Source organism: Polypterus senegalus, chromosome 7 (assembly GCF_016835505.1).
Source record: "Polypterus senegalus isolate Bchr_013 chromosome 7, ASM1683550v1, whole genome shotgun sequence".
Lineage (NCBI taxonomy): Eukaryota > Metazoa > Chordata > Cladistia > Polypteriformes > Polypteridae > Polypterus > Polypterus senegalus.
Genome location: NC_053160.1, coordinates 189,045,446 through 189,068,288, shown reverse-complemented (window position 1 = coordinate 189,068,288; position 22,843 = coordinate 189,045,446). Strand labels below are relative to the sequence as shown.

Below are 22,843 nucleotides of genomic sequence, written 5' to 3'. Positions count from 1 at the left end.
ATCCCAGAGTCCACCACAGTACACCATTAATGGATTGGGAGTGACTGCGACACAACGTCACCACCACACTGCCTAAGAGCTATGGCAAGAGTTTACTTTAAATTGACGTCCATGTCGTGGACTACAGGGGTCTCAGGCCGTGGCGCTCCACAAGCACCACTAGAGGGGGGTAGACCAGCAATTCCCAGCTAGTAGATAGATAGATAGATAGATAGATAGATAGATAGATAGATAGATAGATAGATAGATAGATAGATAGATAGATATGAAAGGCACTATATGATAGATAGATAGATAGATAGATAGATAGATATGAAAGGCACTATATGATAGATAGATAGATAGATAGATAGATAGATAGATAGATAGATAGACAGATATGAAAGGCACTATATGATAGATAGATAGATAGATAGATAGATAGATAGATAGATAGATAGATAGATAGATATGAAAGGCACTATATGATAGATAGATAGATAGATAGATAGATAGATAGATAGATAGATAGATAGATAGATAGATAGATAGATAGATAGATAGATAGATAGATAGATAGAAAGGCACTATATGAGAGATAGAAAGGCAGAGTGTTTAGTGCCCGCCCGGGATTGGGGAGCTGGGGGCAGAGCCCCCTAGTAATTATAAAATAATACCAACCATTATACTATTGTGACACATAGACACACTCAATGCACATAAACAGACGTTTTCTTTTAATACTGGTAGAGCTGCACATTCAAGTAACGCGATCACTACAAAAATGGCAATACTCAACTTCAGCACCACCTCTTTAGTCCCGATACCCAGACTCCTACACCAGGCAGCATCGGTAAGTGGTGGTAGGCAAACTCCAACCTCACCTTTAAACTTTAATAAAACACTCCCGTTACCAAACAACATTAAGTACTTTCAAATACAACATAAATTAAATCATAATTAACTGTTTTATTTTAGCTGCAGTGCCTCCTGGGACGTCAGTGCCATCGTCACTACAATAATAAATAATAAATAGTGTGGTAGATTAAGGGTTTGCTCGCACCCTTGTACCCTCGGACCACACGTCAGACACCAGATAAAAGTCCAAATAATTATTTATTACAATAATTATGTGCACAAAGCACGCTCCTCTCCACAATACTCAATAACAATAATCAATAAACCAATCCTCCACTCCCAGACACTTAGCCACCCTGCCTCCCAACTCAGCTCCCCATCTGGGAGCTCCCACAGTCCTTTTATATTCCCTGACCCGGAAGTGTTCCCTATCTCCAGTCCATGTGATTCTCAATCACTTCCGGGTCAGGTAAAAGTTATTTTCTTCAACCCGGAAGTCCGTCGCTCTTCCTATGACGAACCTCCGGGTCACAGGGCACGAAGAAGCCCTCGGTCCTCCCTGCAGCTCCCTCCTGTGGCCCCCATGGCATCCAGCAGGGCTGTGCATAAAAACTCCATTGTCCATAATGCCCTGCTGGTCTTCTGGGGACCTCCATGCTGCAAGGAGGGCTCCACCTGGCGGCTTCGGGGTATTGGCTAGGATGAATGGACGGCCATATCTTACAATAGTTAATATAATAACTAATAAATAAGAACACAAGAATAAACTCTATAAACTCTGTATTTCCTTTGCTAATATCATTCAGATATCAAAACAAAACATGAAACTTCAAACAAAGGTTTGAGATACAAAACATCAGGGCCTACTGGCTGTTTTGCCAACCAAAATGCAATTAACGAGTATGTCTGCTTTTTCGTGAATGTGAATAGCGAACTAAATGTATTCAGACTATTCTTATATCGCTCCAAACACAATGTAACAGTGAACAGGCCACTTCTGGTTTCCCCGGCTATAATTTGATTGTTATGTTTCACTGTTGAATAGACGAATGATCAATGGAATTTGCTCCACGTTGTTTTTTGCGAATGAATTGTCCCACTGGAGGCACAGCTTCACGCTTAAGGATGTGTGCTGAGTCATAGACATAGAATTACTAGACGCTGCATGGCCAGCAGCATTGTACGTCAACGTCGCCGCCATATTGCGAGTGGTACTGCTGTGGAGTGAAGTAATGATAAAGATGCCTCGCGTATGTGCTGCTTGGGATTATAAAAACCGCTGTACGCTCCAAACCAGATCCCAGGGGATTACATTTCATAGGTAAGGCTGAACAATTGTTTTAGTTATATTTGGCCATTAGAAAATCCCGTTTTATAATCTTAGCACTCAAGGTCACCTTACAATAAAATTAAACAACATTAGTTAAAATTAAAACAAGAGAATGATAAATCAAAAGGCAAAAATTAGCAAACAAACAAAGATAACTGGCAGTAACAGTGCAAAATTCACAAGTGGTATGCCAGTTTGAAAAGATCAGTTTGGAGGGCAGTTTTAAAATGCGTTATTGAGTCGAGCTGACAGATATGAGAGGGAAGAGAATTCTGAGTTGAGGAGCACCAGGAGAGACGCTCGAGCTGCCATAGCACTGAGTCTGACGTGTGGTACAGAAAGTGGAGCTTCAGGTGAGGATCTGAGTGAGCGAGAGGAGTGCCAGTCTGGAGGAGATCAGCGAGGTGTGGAGAACTTTAAATGTTAAGAGTGGTAATTAGTATTGTATTCAGCAGTTAACAGGGAGCCAGCGACGTTGAGAGAGAATCGGTGTGATGTGTTCAGTGGATTTAGAGCAGCAGGTTATTATCCCGGCAGCAGAATTTTGAAGAAGTTGTAGGCGATGGATATGTTTTTGTGGGATGCCAGATAGAATAGCATTACAGTAATCTATACATGAGGTGACTCGGGCATTAACTGATACTACAGTATTTGTTGAGTAAGAACAGGACGAAGTCTAGAAATGTTTCCGAGATGGAAGAAGGCAGTCCGAGAAATGTTACTTATATGGGAGGAATTATTTAATAATAATAATTATTATTTAATGATTGCCATTATTAGTTTATAAATGAATATAAATAATTGCATTTAAACGATTCGCCAAAATATATTGTATGTAAACGATACCGTTTTAAACTTTATTGTTTTTTCATCAGAAAACCCGGTTTCCACGTCGACCTGTATTAGTTTAAAATGGCACTTTTGCCACTCGCAATATGGCGGACGTGCTGACGTATCTTGTCGACTGGGCAACACACTGAATGTGGCGTCTATCTATATATGTCTATGTGATGAACCACCACCACCACCACCACCAGCAGCAGCAGCAGCAGCACCGCCGCCGCCGCCGCCGCTCACTGTCACCTCGCCTGACCAGTTTAACGACGTGCCGAACAGCACACCTCACTGAAGTGTAAAAATGCCACCCAGTGCTAGAGTTACAGTACAAAACACCATTCAGAAACGCTCACTTAGCCAACCACTCATTTCATTGGATCATCAATCCCAAGTAGGCGGGTTAACATTTCAGGAAGCGTCTCGCATTTTACTCGCGTGACCGTCAGTAACCGACTTTGAGTTTGTTGTGGTCGGCGGTCATGGAGGCAGAAAAGCAGCGACAGAAAGATATAGCGAATGCTTTGCCCAAACATTCCTACTGGTTTGATTTTTGGCTCTTTCTGCTTTTTGATGTCGTTCTTTTTTTAATTGTATATTTGTTGGTGCCGTAGCTAATTTTTCATTTCCTCTGCTTACACGGTTGGGACCAGGGTGTGCCGGGCCTGCTTCTGTTACGTGAGTATCAGTGAACTTCTGCGTCGGTAACTCGGGGCGTGGATGGCCTTCCCGATACGATATTCCACGTTTTTTCTGCTGATGGTGTCGAGGAACTGATGCTTTTCTTTCAGTTAACAGTTTTCAGAAAGCTTTTCCACACTTTTATATAATAGGCAGACGGTTTACAAATGACCGACCGCTCATGTCGTATTTTGTTTGCGCTATCGTGTACACATTTTTATGTTTTTATTGGTAATATTTTTATTATTTTTATATTCTGGTTGATTGTCTGTTGTAGTTAAGTGCTTTGCCTGTTCTGTTTCTGTATCCAGTGTTGTACTGTCTGTGCCCTGAAGCGCTTTGAGCGTGGAAATGGCGCAATATCAACGTATTATTATCATTATTTTTATTCCCATCATCATAGCCATGAGTCTTTGGTGCCTCTGTCATTTCACCCAGTAGTGATTTGCGTGTCACCATTAAGAGAGCTGTCCAACATCACCGCTTCACAAAGCAAATGAGCGCAGAACTCGGATTAACTTAAAGGAGAGTTTGTAACTGCAAAGTCGGACGTTTTCTTTCTGTTTTTAGTGTTCTTTGTAGTCATTCTGGTGTGTTTATTTATTGGTCTTCTGTAAAAAGCCAAGTTTCCCTCTGGGGAATAGTAAAGATCTATCTAAACACATTATTTACAAGAAAGCAGAGTTTGAAGTGAAAATATTCGTACACGTAAGAGGATGAAGACCTGGCTAACAGTATTGTTGAACAGGTTAGGATTCAGATCCGAGTATACAGTTCGGTGTATAGACCCTTAAATAGGAATACTGTAGGACAAATAGTCGATTATGGACAGGCTTTATGTTAATGGATATAGTTGGATAGCACTTTCTCTCGGAGGTGAAATTTGGCTTTTTACAAAAGCTCAATAAATAAATCTACAATAAACAAACTTTACTCCCTTTTACATACACATCAAGATGACTAGAAAGAAAGAATGAAACAAACTTTGTTAGGCATAAAAAGAGAAGTCGCAGTGAGGCACTGTTGGTATAAGGAAGCACCCACTTCATCTAAATGATTTGTTCCCTGAAAGTCCTAAGTGTTGGTGTGTCAGAGAGATGGATGGATGGATAGATAGATACTTTATTAATCCCAAGGGGAAATTCACATAATCCAGCAGCAGTATACTGATACAAAAAATATATATATATTAAATTTTAAAGAGTAATAAAAATGCAGCTAAAAACTGACAATAACTTTGAATAATGTTAACGTTAAACAATGTAAATGTTAATGATGCGCAGCATTGTTCATAATAGCACTCAGTTTTGTTTCTCTCCTCCTCTGTGACCTCCAGGTAGTGCTGGGCGATATGGAAAAATCATATATCACGATATGGATTATTTTATATCACAATAACAATATATATCACGATATACCACCCACAATAAAGTACGTTTCCAGTTATTCTCTGAAAAGTTTGACAAAAATATCATTGCATACTTTTTTCTGCAACTTTATTTTGAAGTGACATTTAACTGAACTGTCACAAAACCACAAGATAGAGTTTCTTTGCGAAAAGTTCATTTTTATTCTTGATTATCACTTATATAAAGGGTAGAGTATGCATTGCATAGCGACAAGACATTATCATTCATTTGTCATAGCCTATTTAATGCAATATTTTCTTTAGTAATTGATAAAATTAGGTTAGAAACGATAGACACTTTTCTATCGTCCCCACGATATATATCGCCCAGCACCACCTCTAGGGGGTCCAGAGTATGCCCCAAAAATGAATCTTGCCTTTATATTAAGCTTGTTGATTCAGTGGGCCTCTCTTGAAGTGATGTAACCGGCCCAGCCCACCACAGTAAAGAGCAGTGGTCTCCCAGTCCAGTCCAGGAAGGCCGCAGTGGCTGTAGGTTTCCCCTCTAACCCTATTCATAATTGGTGACCGGTTTTTGCTGCTAATTAACTCCTTTTCCTTTCATTTTAATTGACTTATTTTTTTAAGATACGTTTCCCTGATCGTTCCTCTGAATTGCTTCATTTCTCTTCTTAAATGGCACCCAAACAAAAATGAAGACCACCTAAGTCAGGACCTCAAACTCCAACCAGTTGCTTAATGAGGCGCTGACTCTCTTTTTTAATTCCATGGCTTGTTGCTGTTCTCATTGTGCAATAGAAAACATTTCCGAAATTATTGATTTTTCTCTTTTCTAAGAGCACTGATTAAACATTTTGGGGACCCGAGCAGATCAGCCTTCCTGAGACCTTCATCTTTATTTTCAGATGATGTGTGATGGACAGACACAGTTTGCTGGTCCTGTTTTGGCTCATTTTGTATCTCATTATTGTTTGCCTGCTAATTAAGGAAAAAGAATTGAGAGGTCTGAGTCTTCAAGAAGAAGTCAGTTAAAATTAATTTAAAAGACGTTAATTAGCAGCAAAAACAGGTCGCTGATTAAGAAGATGGTTAGAATGAAAACCTGCAGCCACTGCGGCCCTCCAGGACAGGAGTTTGAGATCACTGGTATAGCCTATTAAATATTAATATTGTAGGGAAGTACTGGTTAGGGTATGTGTGTGGAAACCTAATATTAATTTTTAATATTTACACTGCTAGCTTCAGCAGCTTTTGTTTGTTTTCCATTTCATGAATGATTTTACACCCTGAGAATAATTCGGATTAACCAGCCAAAAAGCTTAGCTTCTTGAAGTAGTCACTGTGGTAAGAAGTTAAGCAAAATAATCCCCTTGATTGGCTAACTAGAAAGATTACAATATGTAATTACCGTATATACTCACATATAAGTCGGGTCTTGGAACCCAAAAACATTGAGTATAAAATCTTGCGATAAAGGTGCATGAGGGTGTGAGATACAAAACACACAGAACAGTACAAACGTCGCTTCAGAATAGTTGGGGTATCACCGTGTGGTCACGTAGGAATAATACAGAGAAATAAAAGGCCGTGTGCTCTCTCAGGTGGGCGTTAGCAGATCGTAATCTCTTGGACCAATAGCGGGAGTTTTCTACATTGACTTATACAACCGACATTATGAATTACACGGTATAATCAAGCCTTGACTTACCCATGGGAGAACTTAAATACGAGTACATACAGTACATATGTAATATATGCATCACAAGATTACATCTTACCTTAAGAAGGGGCCTGACTTAACTTGAAAGCTTGCACATTGTAATCTTTCTACAAGGGGTCATTTTACTGAACATCTCACCACATCCATAATGGCTAACACGTTACAACACCCTAGCACTACTGAAATAGTCACTTAAAGTGTTTATCTACAAATTCTAAACTCGTGTTCTTCAATAACCTAAAAGCTCTACCAGTTTTCTTAGTTTTCATTATTTAATTTCTGCCAGCCCTTCTAATGTTCTTACTGCATATCTTTGAATCTCAACAGTTTCCCGTGATGTGTGTGTGTGTGTGTGACTCTCTGTCTTAATCCAGAAGAACCAGATAGCTTGGCAAGATGAGCTTTTGGAAGGAATGACTTGTATTTCTAATTGAGCCACGTGAAACCTGCACGTAAACCAGAAGAACACGCCGTGCCGCTCCTCAGGAATCTGACTACACAGAGCACATGCTTTACACAGGACCCCCCGCAGTCTACAGGTCGCCCAACACGTTGTGAAGTGGACGTTCCATCCTGCCTAGGAGTTCACTTCACGTTTAACATGCCCCAGATATCCCCTGCCCGTGTACATTTGGAGTTATGTATTTCTTTGAAGCTATTTTGAAGATACTTAAGTGCACAATGCGTCGCATTATCGATATCGCTACCCTTGGATGCCTTATAAGGAATATGGGCACGGGTACTAAATTTAAAATGTTTTATCTAAAAGTTAACTGCCTTTTTAAAGAAGTGTCCACCTCTGCCCATCAATATTCCCAGTGCTTTTAATGTGGAATGTGGTCTTGTAGGACTGGTTGGGACAGGATTGGCTACAACTTGTCTTTCAGGAATAGCAGGTAGGGGTCGCTTTGTGTGTGTGTGTGTGTGTGAGAAAGGCATCAAGTTGCATTGGGTGGGACAGTTTCCAAGATGGGGTTTCACCTTCAGCCTTTGAAAGGAAACATTTGAGTAAGTAGTAAAAGCAATTCTAACAGGTGTGATACTCTTAACACAATGAAATCGTTTTCTAGTGAGTGCTGATCACTGAAGGGACATTCATTTTTTTTCAGTAGCAAAGTAGATGGGACTGATTACAAAAGTGCAACATCCAGAACAAAAATTGTCAAAACAATATGGTACTTGTGTTCCTACCCATTCCAGTGTTGGGCGCCCCAGTTGCTTAATTTTTGGAGTTTAAATTATTAGACTGACGTACCAACCACAAATATTAACCTTTAAAGTTAGTGGTAGGGGCACATAGTTGCCTATAGATCCCCAATGTTAATGTCCCCTTTGGGTGCCTAATGTTAAAAAACGAAAATCCGATTTGCTTCACAATAATAGAAAAGGGTACTAGCCGTCCGTTTAGTACACAAGTTCTATGTTTGTTTATTTATTGTGTCTTCTGTTTTTCTATTCATTTTGTAAAGCACTTTGAGCTACATTTTTTTGTATGAATATGTGCTATATAAATAAATGTTGATTGATTGATTGATTGACAAGTACCAAAAATACAGGGTGACACACAAAAACGGGAACTTTTGAAAAACCCAATAAAAATAGAAGAAATCCAACAAAAAAAAACGTATTGACAGCAATTGAACCACTACAACTTGCCTTTTAAGAGACAGTAATCCAAATTATCAATGTCTGAAAATTACGTCCTGTAGATGGCGTCCTCCTGTACGTATGCATTCCTCCAATCTGCTGTTGAGGTTCCCCGTTGATCGCTGCAACATCTCCGATGGGATACCACGAATTTTGTCTTGAATTCTTTGTTTCAGTTCATTTAGTGTCCTTGGCCGAGTTGTGTAGACCCGACTCTTAAGGTAGCCCCACGAGAAAAAAATCACAAACGGACAAATCTGGGGATCTTGAGCGCCAGGGAATGTCACCGACTCTTGAGGTGACACGGTTACCGAACAATTCTTGCACAGCTGCCATTGATTACTCAATTACTAAATGGTGAGATTGTTTACAGCTCAAGGTCCCTGTTCCCAAGTGCTGCCACTACACATTTCAAATGTTCCAGTTTTTCTGTGTCGCCCTGTATAAAGAACCACTGTGTCTTTACCGGTGTTTCAGTTATTAACTGCCCAGGCCACTGATTCTCAAGTTTATATAGGGTGGTCCAGATGTAATTATGCAACTTTTAATGCAATGCAGGAAAACAATACAAGACAAAAGAATTGTTCAAAATATCTTGTAATAAATGAAAATGGACTTAGAGTGGTACCTTGGTATATGTCCACTTTGGAATAAGTCCAACTTGGTATACGTCCGGTTTGGACACAAAAAATTTTGCTTGGTATACGACCTTTGTTTCGAATACGACTCGCGTGCCAGGACACGGCGCGCTACCCTTGTTTACGTCTCTCGAGACAAAGCCACGACTGCCCACGAGCGTCGGTCAGTACGCCAGTTGCTAGCATTCAGTGAACAACCCGCGCTATAACTCTTTGTGAATTTTCACGTGATTTTGTGTTTTTTTTCTCATAAATTTGAATTGATTGTTGAAAAGTATGAAGGTGGCATGCATATCCGGGACTTGGCTGCTGCATACCGTATGCAGAGAACGACGGTATGTACGATTGTGAAAAACAAAGACGTTATTGAAAAGTGAGGTTAAATTTTCATTTATTTCATCTGATTGCTTTTGTATTTATGTATTTTAGTATTAAGCAGTGTTTAAATTATTTTATACAACCCCATCAATGTATAATATGCCAATAACAATAGGATTATTTTTCATGGGAACGGATTATCATTTTCCTTTTATTTCTTATGGGAAAAATTTGTTTGGTATACGTCCTGTTTGGTGTAAATCAAAGGATACCGAGGTACCACTGTACATTGAATAAATGGAAAATCAGTGAATTAAATGTCCCACATGTCCTTCATTCAGTTGGATACGGGCTTGGAGTAATAAACTTAATAAGTTATAGCGTAATGAAAATTGCATAGTAAGATCTGGACCACCCTGTATATACAGTAGATAGAGAGAAAATCTCTCTTTTTTTTTTTTTTCTTCCTTTCCTTGAAGTTATGTAAAGTTTTAAATTCCCAAAAGTATATCTAGTTTGGCTGATGCCTTTATCCAAAACAATTTAAAACATCCAAAATTACATTTCTTTTGTTTTTCCAGTTTGGATGACAGGCAGGTGAAATGACCGGCTCACTGTCACAATGTCACTAACAGGATCTGAACACGTAACTGCGGGGTTAACCAGCATGCCTAACGCGGCCTATGAGTTGAGTTCAGATCATCTGGTATATGGCTGGTAGCCCCTTTAAGCACATTACGGTGGGATTACTCCAGTGGTCTCAAACTCCAGTCCTGGAGGGCCACAGTGGCTGCAGGTTTTCAATTGCTTAATTGGTGACCAGTTTTTGCTGCTGATTAATTCCTTTCCATTTTAATGGATTTGTTTTTTTTTTTTATTTGTTCCCCTGAATTTCTTTATTTCTTTCCTTAAATGGCATCCAAACAGAAATGAAATGTGAAGTGAGGGAGCCAACAGAAGACCAACTAAGTCATTGCCTCAAACTCCAACCAGTTGCTTAATGAGGAGCCAGTTCTTGTCATTATTGCAATACCATGGCTGGTTGCTGCTCTCATTGTACAGCGGCAGGCACTTCAAAAATTGTTGATTTTCTAAGAGCTCCATTAAGCAGATCAGCATTCCTGAGATCTTCATCTTTCTTTATATTCAGATATTGTGTGACGGACAGACACAGTTTACTGGTCATGTTTTGGCTCATTTTCTACCTCTCTAGCCATCCCCTGCGTCTCCGCCTGCATGGTAGTAAAACAGGACAAACTTTAAAAATCAATAAAAAAGTATTGCTAGCTAAGCCAAGGCAAGCTACACTCCAAAACGCAGAGGTACACCGACTCGAACAGAGGCTGGCGCTTGAGTGAGGAGGGCCCTGCCCGGTTCCCTGCTCCTGACGTCACGCCTTCCCTTTGGCCTGCAGCCTGTCTCTCGGATTTGCGCGAATAAATCGCACCTGCAAGCGAACTCTGATTCTTAGCGCGATAAGAGAAGTCACAAAATCAATTGGAATGTTCAAGCAAATTATAGAAAAACCCGATCTAAATCCGTTAAGCAGATCTCTCTCTCGCTAGCTAAAGAGAAGCAAGGTACACTCTGATACTGGCACATGAGTGAGGAGGGCCTCACCCGGCTCTCCAGTCCCGACGTCACGCTTCCCCACTCCCCTCCGCCTGCAGCCTCCGGCTTAGATTAGCGCAATAACGTGCTACTCGATTAGCGGGAATAAATCGCTCCTGCAAGCATACTGTCATACTTGGCACGATGAGAGAAGTCGCAAAATCAACCGGAATGTTCAAGCAAATTATAGAAAAAAAACCCGATCTAAATCCATGAAGTAGTTCTCTCATGAAAAGCGGACAGACAGACCTTGGAATCTGTCTATCTATCATATAGTGCCTTTCATATCTATCTATCTAAAATAGAGAGAGAGAGATTATTGTTTAACTGCTAATTAAGGAAAATGAATTGAGGGGGTCTGTGTGTTCAAGAACAAGCCAATTAAAATGAATTCAAAACAAGTTAATTAGCTGCAAAAACAGATCACCAATTAAGAAAAGGATTGGAATGAAAACCTCCAGGACTGGAGTTTGAGACCACTGAACAACTACTCTATAGTAGTAGTGGCTATAGGACAGCGGACAGGCACTTTCAGGTCACCCTCCCTCCATTAGATAGCCATGTTTTATTCATCGCTGTGCTGCTGGTTATATTTGATTTCATGAAACACCATTTTGTGTTGTCCCACTCACTGTGTGTGACAATGAGTGACTCCTGAAGCAGCACAGGAACATTTGTGATTCAGGTCACTCTAAGTAATCATTTAACCCTATGCTTTAACTCAAACACCAGCAGAGGTAAGTCCGTGTTGTCCGAGTTGGTTGTGTGTGCTTCTTAAAGCTCATAGCTTGGTTGTGTGTTGTGTGTTTTTAGGTAAGGTGGTGTGTGTGTGTGTGTATTAAAGTTCCTCTTCACCCATTTGTTTCTTAGTTTGGCGATGAAGAGATTCTTATTCCAGTAAACTACATTCTCACTTTCTTGTTCTCTTACAGAAAATACCAAAGATGGATGCAGTTTATCAGTTGTTGGTGACCGACTAATGAAAAGCATGGGTAAGCTTGCAAACATCTTTTGATAAATTTTATTACAAAAGCCACAGGCACACTGAGACATCTTGATTGGAAAAAGTTTTGAAGTGAAAATGATCTCCACCCACACTAGCGTGTTCACATCGTTTACAAAAGAGTCTCAAGCTGCACTCAAAGGACTGAAAATGCAGAAGAGCTGAAGAGAAGCTTACGGCAACAGCCACAGGATTTGTCACAAAACTCTAGCAGTCAGTCAGTCAGTCAGTCGATGTAATTCCAAACACAGAATCAAAATTCAATGCGATATTGACGAAAAGCGAAGAGAGATCAAATATATGGACATGTGTGATATGACAGAAGTATGTAGATGTTGTTTGGCTTTAAACTTTAACTCGGAGATTTGTAGATCGTCTAATTTGTGTTGCCATCCGGGAAAAGTAGTGTTTCTTTCCAATGAAGAAGCATATCGGCGAGAATTAAAAGTTTTGTTGTTTGGTGAAAGTGAAATCCACATACGTGAGTGGCAGAGATACGAAGCTGGGGGTTGGCGAGCGAAGCAAGCAGGAAGCAGAGCCCTCGGAGTATTTATTTCTAATAACTCTTGTTTCCGCTCATCCCAATGCAGTGCTGAGCCAGCATTTTCACAAGTGTACGGTTTTCAAAAGTCTGTTTTTTGCCAGTTAGAAATGCCCAGGGCATTGTGGACCAAAGGCAAAAAACAGACTAATTCTCTCATAGACTCGTTTGTCTTTTGAAGCACCTTTCTAATCCGCTCAACACTTAGTACAGCCACACCAAGTCATTCGCTTAATTTGACATTCATCCTCCTCCCACACGTCCTCCTCCTCTCCCATATTGGTTAACACAGTTTGAGAACACCGGTAAAGCGGTATTTATCTGCACACGTCACTTGGCATGCAGTGCTGCACATGGGCAGTGCGTCAGTATACATCCAGAAGTTTGCTTTTAGAGTTAGAAATCTAACAGTGATGTGGTGAAAGGTGCCAACATGAAATGCCACTGGTACTGGAGCTCGTGTGTGTACTCGTATCGCTCAGTGAACAAAATCAACTTGTTCTTGTAAAATGATAGTGTGAAATAAAACAGCTGTCAACAGCACCTAAACCAGAGTTAACAGATAGAAGTGGTTGAGTGAAAGGGCTTGGATGTTTTACATAAATTCTGCATTCACACAAGTAATGAACTGAAACAACCAGTAAGTGCAAATGACCAAAAATGCGAGACTGGCAGAGGCCTGGGCTGTTCAGTTGTAGAAATAACTTTGCACAGTTGATCGTGACAGCAGAACATTTTCTGTAGCCGTTTTGTGGCGCTTTTCATATTCATTTTGAGTCCAATGTAGTTAAGACTCAGTTTTAAGTAATTAAAGGACGGATCTGAAGCCTCTTGTGCAGTAAGTATACAGAGAATCCCAGTCTTAAAAAGACGCAAGTCCTACTAGAAACACCCAAGCAACTGTCAGTCTAAGGATCAAGTCCTTCCAGAAAGTAGTACTGGGGTGATGTACTGTGTTAGCCATTATGAACGTAGTGAGAAGTCAAGCAGAATGACCCCTTTTATTGGCGAATTAAAATGATTACAGTATGCAGGCTTTCGGGCAACTCGGGCCCCTTCTTCAGGTGACATGTAATCAGAACAAGAAGAAGGGGCCCGGGTTGCCTCGAAAGCCTGCATACTATAATCATTTTAATTCGCCAATAAAAGGGGTCATTCTGCTTGACTTCTCACTACGTTCATACAGAAAGAAATGTTTAAAAAAAAAAACCCTCTGTTAGCGATACTAGACAACTGGCATCCGGTCAGATCAGGGGTCCTCAATCACAGGCCTTGAGGGCCGTAGTGGCTGCAGGTTTTTGTTCCAACCCAATTGCTTAATAAGAAGCACTAACTGCTCAAGTAACACTTCTGCTTCACTTTAGTTGTCTCGCTCATTAAGATTTTGAACCCTTATTGCTTATTTTAGTCTTAAACAGCTGGATTCTTGGTTTTTAATTTGCTCCTGAATTAGCAATAACAGGCAAATGACAAAAGAGACCAGCATTTCTCCATTGAACTTGTTACCATTTCCACCTGTGTGTGTATTTATCAGGCACTATTGGGTTTAATGAAATACTTGGAAAGAAAGTGAAGAGAAAAAAGTGAAGGACTGAGAATTGCTCCTCCATTTTAGCCTTCAAATCATTTGGATATCCTTAAAAAGGGAAACAAAATCTAGGATATGAGAATGACCTGACATAGCAGAGTTAAAGCATTAACAATCTATAAAATTAAATTATTAACCAACCGGGTTAGAACAAAAACCTGTAGCCACTGCGGCCCCCCAGGACTGTGAGTGAGGACCCCTGGGTCAGATTAAAACATGCTGCGTTAGAAACACCAAACTGTCAGTTTTCATGACAGATTTAAGGAAGCCGTTCGTGTGGATGTTGCACAGCCCGCCTCACCCGTTTCCATTACCATGCTAAAAGTGAAAGATGGCATCTTATTGAATGACAGTATTTCCCTACAGGGATGCTCCGCTTCTCCCCTTCCTTTCTTTCCAATTGTCTTTAAAATCCCCTTGGTTTACACCTGTGACTGCAGGGTTTGAAATTCAGTGTGGGATTGTGGGTATCCCACACATTAATTCTCACAAATTGTAGTCTTTTTAAAGTGCTAATTTCTCACTTTTTTGGCGAGACGTCTTTTCTTGTTTGCTGCAAGTATGTTCAGTGTTTTCCAATCGTGCCAAATTGGATACTTCATTATTTTCTCCCCCACTGTGTATGTTTTGTTGCACTCGCGTGCATTGGATGTCACCACTCTGTCACACTTGTTCCTGACTGGAGACTGCAGCTGCCACTTGTGCAGGGAGAATTGAAGACCTGGGGCTCACAGTGCCCTTTGTGGAAACTGAGCTCTAGAAGAGACTTGATTGAACCGAAAATTGGAGTGTTTAGTGAATTAACGAGGGGCGTTCAGTTATAAACTGGAATTTTCATACTCAAGGTAGACCTGACTCCATGCATGATTGAAGTTGTCGTTGGTAGTGCTGGCTGCTCTTTCTCCCCTCTTTCTGTCCGCTGTAATCAACATGTCAGAGCAGGAGGTACACAGTAGTGCTGTGCAACGCATTATTCTTCAATTTTTGACAAATGAAGGAGTCATTAAAAGTCAGTTTGGAGACGAGTGTCTCTCTCAGTCGAGAGCAGGGGTGGGCAACGTCGGTCCTGGAGGGCCACAGTGGCTGCAGGTTTTTGTTTCAACCCAGTTTCTTAATGAGAAGTCAATTATTTTAGACTAGCCATGTGCGCCCAACTACGTTGCGCGTGTTAAAGTTGTCTGTGAAGGGCTCCCTGTTTAAACGCGGCTGCCAGTCGTGAACTGGGCCCTTCGTCGCACAGCATTATGATTTTTTTATAAGGGAAACAAAATTACAAAAGAAAACCCTTGGATATTGACTCGATAGGAATGGCCTACTCGGAATCGCTGTCCGAATCGTAATTATGTGGTGGTGTAGGAGCATTTCTGCTTCTGTCCATTCACAGTCCGTCTTGTTTCCTCTCACGATGTCTTCTCAACCTTTCTCCAATCTCGCAGGTTGCTTTGTGGCAATTCAAAGAGTAAAGCAATATACACGGAGCAATGGTTATTAAAGGGGGACACATAGGTATCCAGGCTCTTTAAAGCATAAATAGGGATCACTTCACTGACATGTGAGCAAGCCACGGTACAACTGTGAGACGCGCAGCACTCGCCGGCTACAACGTAACAATAATAATTTCCGGAACGTGCTGTTACATTGTCATTCATTGTACCCACTGTCTTTCTTTCATTCATATGTTACGTAGGCATGTACCTTTTATCTTCGGCAATCTCATTCTCTAACCAGGCCTCAGGAGCTGACCAGCGTAACTCTGTCCACCACCCCTTTCGTTATTCCGGCACATTGTTGACTTCCGTGAGTAACAACAACGTACTAAACTTGGAAGGTAGTCTACGCAGGCATGGAATTTGCGGACAAACAAAGATCAAGATCTAAATGAAGATCTCTTTAGTTAAAGCACAACAATTTGTTTAGTTTGAATGTCTGTGTTTTGAGGTGTGACTGGCGTACTGCAGTCTTCAGTAGTATAAGCCTGGAGGAGATTCTTAATGCAATGCCTATGTTTTGGCTGTCTCTCTACTGCCATCTAGTGCTTCTTCTTCTTCTAATTCATTCACGGACAAATAAAGATCAAGATCCAAATGAAGATTATATATAGAGATGAAGCGCTTTATTGCTTAAGTGACACTTTGATGCTTCATTTTAGTGGTCTCTCTCGTTAAGGTTCCCCACCCTTGATTGCTTGTTTCAGTCTTAAACAGCTGCATTCGCCGTTTTAATGGCTCCTTATTAGCAATAAGACGAAGCAGCCAGCAGTTCTCCATCTCGCTTGTTTCCGTTTACGTCTGTGTATTCGTGTTCTGTTTAATTTAATAAAAACTTAATAGAAAAATGTGATGGACTGAAAATTACACATTTTAGTTAAAACTGATAAAGTCCGTGTTTGTGTTGCAGTTACTTAGTACATTTGATTAATTTTTCACCTAAGCTGGCAGTTAAGTGTTCAATCTGCCTCAAGACTGATTTAAGATATGAAGAGTTAGGGGAAGTGACGGCGAAGGTGGTAGGGATGAGAACGGTGCCCGTATGCATGTGCCACATCGCCACCCTGCTGGCCACTGCTGAGAGTTAATTCAGCAATAAAATAAAAAGAATAACCTTGGAGGTCAATCCTCACCCTGAAAGCGGACAGTAGACGTCATGTAGTGTATGTGTACCAAAATTCAGGTCAGTAGTTCAAGAGGTTTGTGAGCGACAGACAAACAGACAGCCACAGTAGCGTATTATATTAGGAGGAAGACTAGAGTGTAAAAAGAATAAAGTAGGTTTTTGCCCGAAACACACTTTCTCTCTCCCTCTCTCACTCTTTTCCCTCCCCAATGATGGGCGACTCTGATAACCCCATCCTGTGTTTGATTTAAATGGGGGGTCCCCAATTTCAACTCTTAGACTTTATTAATGGAGAACTGAAGTCAATCAGGTAAACTGAGGGAGGAGTGCCATTAAAACAGCCATGGAGACCGAGCCCCCCCCAACACGTACCAACCTGTGCATCACTGCTGGGTGTGTCATCGCTTAGTGGCCATGTCACTCATCCTTTGACAGTTTTTTTTTCTCTGCAAGTTCAACCAACACTCAGTACCCAGGAACGACAACAAGAAAATGGGATTTTAGACATTTGAAAGAAAAAAAATCTCATTGACACAAATATTCAGACCCTGCACTCCAGTGCTTCATTGAAGCCCCCCCTTTTTTTGTCAGCCGTTCCAGTGTGGAGTCGCATTTGGCTTGACGTGACGAGCCTCACCCACCTGGATTTGTGCATTTTCTGCCATTCTTCCCTGCTGATTCTTCTCAAGCTCCAGCAGTTTGGATGGAGACCATCGGTGGGCGGCTGTTTTTAAACCGTTCAAGTTGGGGCTCTGGCTGAGACCACTCAAGGGCATTCACAGAGTTGTCCCTGAGCCTCTCCTGTGTTGTCCTTTGCTTTGTCCTGTTAGAAGGTGACCCTCTGGGCCCCCTGAAGCAGGTTTGCATTAAGGAGATCTTGGTACTTTGTTCCTGATGCCCCCCATTTCACGTTGGCATGTTACCACACCAGTGATGAGCAGTGCCCGGTATCTCCAGACACGACACTTAGACTGCACAGTTCAGACCAGAGCGTCCTTTAGGTGCCAGTTTATACACACCAAAGGGGCTTTCATGTGTTTTACATTTGTAATTCATTTCACCCGCTCTGCACTCTGACATACCAGTGAAGTTAACTTTCCTTCAAGTAACGAGAGTCCAACTAAAACATAACGGTTGGTTTTGTCACAGCTTACAGTCGATTACCATCGTCAGCTCCTCCTTTTGGCAAAAGTCGACATCAGCCCTGACAGAGTTAAGGAGCGCCTTGCTGTTGGTCACAAAAAGCCAAATTGGGTCTTCGGTGGTTTGAATGTCGTATAACAAGAAAATGTGAAGACCCTCCTTTTGGTGGGCCTGGTATATTAGAAGAAGATGCCGATAGTGGCATCCGTTATCTGCAGAAGTGTTCCAGATGAAGGTGCCGACGTGCTTGAGCTTCTTTAGTCTGGACGTTGCATGTTTTGTGATGTCATTTTTGGTTTTCTGTTACAAGAACCATTTGCTGGTGGCGCTGCCCGTTCTTTGTTGTAATTGTGTTTTGTCCGAGTGTATATTTTGAATTTCTAAGATTGTATCTTTAACGTGATAAAGTGACTGAATGCACGTCCCTGAGAGCCGAATTTGCTTTGTTGCCATTGTTACTGTTAAAATGGTGAAGTTCTTAATGTTGAGCCAAGCAGCCTGTTTAGATTTAAACAAAAAAATATCTGGGATTGAAAGGCGCCCAACACCACCACCCTGCCCAGTGGTTCACTGCCAATATTCAAAAAATAAAAGGGCTATTCTTAAAATAAGACCAGAGCAGATGTGTTAGTAATTCATTCAAAATGCGAGCGCCTTACAGTAAAACTTAATTACAGTTGTCTCGTTTAATTACCAGAATAGAAATAGCAGGGCAAACATCTCTAACGTTTACTTGGAACTTTGTGTCACACATTTCAAGTTAAAGTGGTTTCAAGTTATTCTCGGACATTTATAGGCAAATCTTAATGTTTTGTTTTTCCAAATTTAAATCCAAATAAGCTTAATAAAATAATCAGCTTAAGGTTGGCATCCTTCAAAATATGCAGTAAGATGCTGCAGATGTTCTTTGTGGCGAGTGCCCTCTTCTACGCGGTGGTGTGCTGGGGTGGCAGCATAAAGATGAAAGACGCCTCACACCTGGACAAACTTGTTAAGAAGGCAGGCTCTATTGTAGGATTAAAGTTGGACAGTTTAACATCTGTGGCAGAGCGACGGGCACTAAGCAAACTCCTGTCAATCATGAAGAATCCACTGCATCCACTGAACAGGATCATCTCCAGACAGAGGAGTAGCTTCAGTGACAGACTTTTGTCACCGTCCTGCTCCACTGACAGACTGAGGAGACCCCACACTATGCGACTCTTCAGTTCCACCCGGGGAGTAAATGCTAACATTACTCAGTTATTGTCTGCTTTTTTCATTTTTTCATTTTTATTACTATTTAATTTAATATTGTTTCTTTGTATCAGTATATACTGCTGCTGGATTATGTGAATTTCCCCTTGGGATTAATAAAGTATCTATCTATTATATAGTGCCTCTCATATCTATCTATCTATCTATCTATCTTTCCTTCATTCAAGATCCAGTTTGGTGTTTAGTTAACAATCCTGTACTCGACACTTAGACGTGCAGGAGTACCCGAGTTTGAGGGGCGTTTTTTTAGTTATTCAATACATTTAGTATACCCCAACCCCCACCATGGCTCCACCCACTTAGTAGTGAGACGACGGCCCCGCCCAGCTCCCCACTCCTGATGTCTTCCTCTTCCCTCCCCCCTCGTCCCACGGCCTCTGTCTTGGATTATTGCGACTTATGTCGCTCCGGCAAGCGAACTCTGATTCCTAGCGCGATGAGAGAAGTCGCAAAATCAACAGGAATGTTCAAGAAAATTCTAGAAGAAAAGATCTAAATCCGTGAAGCAGTTCTCTCATTTGCTAACTAAGCGGAGTTACGGTTACGCCCCGAGGCAGACGTGCGAGTGATGAGGGCCCCACAGCCTGATGAGTGTCTCTCAGATTTGCGCTAATAAATCTGTTACCGCAAGTGAACTCTTGATACTTAGCACAATGAGAAAGTTGCAGAAACCTACAGAATGTTCACGAAAATTATAGAAAAAAACCTGATCTAAATCCGTGAAGTAGTCCTCTCGTGAAAAGCAGACAGACAGACGTTGGATTAAATAAATATATATATATATATATATATATATATATATATATATATATATATAAATACACACACACACACATAACTAGCCATGCCCCGTGGCTCCGCCCAGATATTAGTAACACGGGACAGCGAGGAGGCCCCGCCCAGCTCTCTACTCCTGATGTCACTCTTCCTCCTCCCCTTGGCTCGCAGCCTCTCTCTCTCGGATTGGCGTGAATATGTCACTCCTGCAAGCGAACTCTGATTCTTGGCACGATGAGGAAGTCGCAAAATCCACAGAATGTTCAAGAAAATTCTAGAAAAAAAAAAAAGATCTAAATCCGTGAAGCAGTTCTCTCGTTCGCTAACTAAGCGGAGTTAAGGTTATGCCCTGAGGCAGATGTGTGAGTGAGGAGGGCCACGCAGCCTGCTGAGTCTCTCTCAGATTCGCACTAATAAATCGGTTACCACAAGCGAACTATGATACTTAGCACGATGAGAGAAGTCGCAAAAATCTACAGAATGTTCAAGCAAATTATAGAAAAAAAAAAAAAAATCTGAATCCGTGAAGTAGTCCTCTCGTGAAAAACGGACAGACATACAAACGGGTCTAGAAAGCTATAAGAAGTTTTGCACTTGGATCACGAAATTTTTAAAACCGTTTTTCAGAGAGCACCTATGGGTCAAGGGTGACCTACACTCCAAATGTCAAGTGCCAAGACCTCGTGGTGTTGGAGATTTCGTGATAAGGGACTCTTTTATAGATGTATAGATTTAGAATTAAGGATGCTATAGTGTCGATGTTGGTTAGCAACTAGCAAGGCAAAATTTCACTTTACCCTTTATAGGGGAAAATCGCAACCCCATGCAGCCATGCTTTTAAACCAGTGTGCCACAGCCAAGTACAGGGTTGTGCCATAGGAATAAGAGAGTAACGCACCCGGGTCTGAACCGGAGAGGCACAAGTTGGTCAAAGCCTGGCAGAGGAGCACAAAACTACCGACATACAAGCAGCTCCGCTATCTCGTATGTTGTAGACACAGCACCTCGGGCACTTTGGACGCGACTCCTGTCTGTTAAGAGTCCATCTGCCCTGCTATGTGATCACCAGTGAGCCTCACAGGGCCAGTGGGCATACAAATTGCCACTGAGGGCAAAGGGACAGAGTAGCTGGGAGATGCCACCAAAGTGCTCACTAATTACTGTATCTGTGAATGCTGATCATGAAGCTGCTTTATTTTATTTTATTTTTTTTTTCCGGTTTCTCTGGTGGTCCTGTGAAGGGACGTGTACGAGATATGGAATAGTTTTTGTGGTTAGTAGGACAGTGGTGTGCCTTGGGATGTTCTTGGTTACTAAAAGTTGTGCCACCACAGAAAAGCAAGGTTGAGAAACATACACTGAACGTTGCAACCAAGCCTCAGCCTCACTAGGTCACATGTTCTGGGCCTGCACCAAATTAACATTATTCTGGACAAATATTTTTAATTACCTCTCAGACAGCCTTGGACTCACAATCCCTCCTAACCCATTAACAGCTGTGTTTGGGGTTCTTCCAGAGGGGCTTAAAGTGGAGAAGGACAAACAAATTGTGATTGCATTCACTACACTGTTGGCACGCAGACTTATTCTGATAAACTGGAAGAACCCAAACTCTCCTCTTTTAAGTCAGTGGGAAACCGGTGTGTTATATTATTTGAAATTGGAAAAAATCAGATACTCAGTTAGAGGATCCGTACAGACTTTTTTCAAAACATGGCAGGATCTAATCAGTAATATTTTAAAATAAGTTCATAAAGCACAGAGAATTTATTAATTTAGGTATGTTTACAAACCTTAAATCTTACACCGTTTGGCTTGCTCTCTCTCTCAGGGGTGGGGATTGATCTGTTCTTAACTCAATTTTTTTTTTGTAAAAACTTGATTGCTATGTATTGATTGTAATAAAATTAATAAAAAAAAAAAAAAAAAAAAAGAGAAACATACACTGCATATGTAGGCACGCACTTCAGAGACACGACGGGTCCAAAAGATGTGGGAGTTGGTGCCCGAGGCTGGCGTCACATTACATGACTTCTGGTCGGTAGGGGGGTGCCAGACTTGGCATAGAAATCACACACACACAGCCTGCAGTGAACACTCAGCCCACAAAGAATGGTCTCATCACTGCAAGGTGCCAGCCAATGTGCCACCCTTCCCAGAAATCCCATTCTTGGTAGCACCCACTCATCGTCGTCAGTTTCTGTTTCTGTACAATGTCATTTCGTCTGGCTGTAAGATTAATTCTGCCTATTTTGCCCTCCACAGGTCTCTCTGGCAGGACCCTCTTGCTGAATTCCAATGCCCTCCTTTGTTTATGGCAGCGCTGAACTACTTAGACGCCAAAACAGAAAGGAGAAGAAGTGGAAAAGAAAACCCGAAACAATGAAAAGATCCAGCGGCCTTAAAAAGGAGAATTCTGCTTTGTTTTGAAACTGGCACAACTGTCGGCGACCTCCCGTCTCAGAAACCCTCTTGTTAGAAACCTGTTCTTGCACTGTCATTGTTGATATCTACAGAGTGTGGCTAATTTAAAAATAAATGAAGAAACGCCGCTTGTTTTTTCTCTTTAGAGACCAGCGGGATCAAATTGCACAGCTCCTTATGTGCACCGTTTTTAAGCTGACCACCAGGCCCTTCGACCCAACCATTTAAAAACTCGGGAGGTCTTTCTACGCCAAAACCCTTTGTCATCTTCCTCGGCAGCTCTGATCCCACTCACTCGGGTCACTTGTGCCAACTCGCTGAGTCAATCCAAGCCGGGCACTCACTAGGAGCCCCACATGCCCAGCTCAGTGAGTTTTAACAGGGTGATGTATTTGTGCCCACCTTTCAATGCCCTGCACTCCAGAATACTGTGTGTGTGTGTGTGTGTATGTATATATATATATATATATATATATATATATATATATATATATATATATATATATATATAT

General features: G+C 41.4%; 1 long non-coding RNA gene across 1 annotated transcript; it reads left to right on the top strand.

Moving 5' to 3' along the window:
- Positions 1-3,429: 3,429 nt before the first annotated feature.
- On the top strand, positions 3,430-22,458 carry LOC120533084. The gene is made up of 3 exons (XR_005634428.1): positions 3,430-3,679; positions 11,918-11,977; positions 22,173-22,458. It is a non-coding gene; the product is annotated as an uncharacterized LOC120533084 (long non-coding RNA).
- Positions 22,459-22,843: the final 385 nt, after the last annotated feature.